The sequence below is a fragment of the Adiantum capillus-veneris genome, chromosome 28 (genome assembly GCF_014529385.1).
Source record: "Adiantum capillus-veneris isolate H3 chromosome 28, ASM1452938v2, whole genome shotgun sequence".
Taxonomy (NCBI): Eukaryota; Viridiplantae; Streptophyta; class Polypodiopsida; order Polypodiales; family Pteridaceae; genus Adiantum; species Adiantum capillus-veneris.
The window spans coordinates 98696763-98698230 of record NC_140958.1 but is presented as its reverse complement, the minus strand read 5'-3'; positions in this window follow the sequence as shown (position 1 = coordinate 98698230).

The window sequence follows — 1468 nt, the reverse complement described above, 5'->3', positions numbered from 1 at the left end:
ATATATAGAGGGGACCTGGGTGCCATATATAGAGAAGCCATATATTGAGTAGCTTCACATATAAGCTCAACACGAAGGACAGGACCAAAGCATGCCATGGTGATGGTGGGGGAGGAGGGCACCAGAGTCCCAATGAAAGCGACGGGTCATCAGTCATGGTGTGTACGGGACACCGCGTAGGAAGGGACACCGCGCAGGAACCACGGACAATGGGAAGACTTAAGTTTTTGATATGTAGAAAAGGACATCTTGCCAATTAATTAATGGCTTGTTTCATCTTAGACCCAGTAGTATGTACCCGATCTAAGCATAAGGTCTATGGACATTATAAATACAACTTATACTAAAGACAATTTCTAAGCATAATATATCAACCATTTCATTAAAAGAAAGAGAGATGATTGCCACACAAAAAGTAGTTTCACAAGGCGAATTACTTGTGTCTCATTCATATTTGAGTTTCCTTATAGTGTTTTGTAGTGTGCATATATATATATATATATATATATATATATATATATATATATTGAATTTGTATTAGAGAAAGATAATGATTAAAACTTTATAAATTAAGATTTTATTCAAAGAAATAGAGAGATAGGCCCATTGATACATAGCATGTGATTCTACAAGGCCAGTTGTGTGTCTTGCATGTACATTGACTTTGCATATAGTGGGCTATCTTGTGCACTTATAGATATCTAATAAATTGATAGAGATAAGATGATATTTGCGGAGCTTCTTTGTTCTTTTAAAAGCGAAAGTGAATGGAAGAGCCAGATTGGATAGGGCAAGGGGGGGGGGGGGGGGGAGAGAGAGAGAGAGAGAGAGAGAGAGAGAGAGAGAGAGAGAGAAGGGGTAGCACGATCAGGTCGAGCTCAAGGAGCAAATGTTAGCGGGACAATCCTAGTTCATTTGTAGGGGATGAGATTACAAAGTGCTATACACGGTGTGTGCCTTGACATAGGGTGGTCTAGCTTGCAATTCTCTTTTGAGCTTAAAATACCCAATATGTAGAGAACTTTTAGTTCCTTGAAGGGGAGTGTTGCATATGATTGACATATGATGAGATTCCATTTAATGTAGTAAGGGTAGAGCAAAGTAGGTGTGTCATAGCTATGCTAAAAGTGACATAGATATAAGTACTTAGCATGAATTACATGTTGGTTTAAAAGATATGATAGACTCACAATATAAGTTTTGGCTACATCAATTTATATGTGGACTCAAAATGAAGGCTTAATGTTTAATGTACAAGTAATCCTTGCACGTGATCCTCACATGATAGGCAATCCTATTGTGATAAGAAGTTAGTTTTTACCTACTGTGTATAATTTGTTTATGTAGTTACCAAGTGAAGTTGAAACCGTGGAACGATACTTATACCTTAAACTTTTTTGTTATAAAATTAAAGGTTTCTTGATCAAATTTGAGCCTTTTACACATTTCAAATCTATAAATAGTGCAC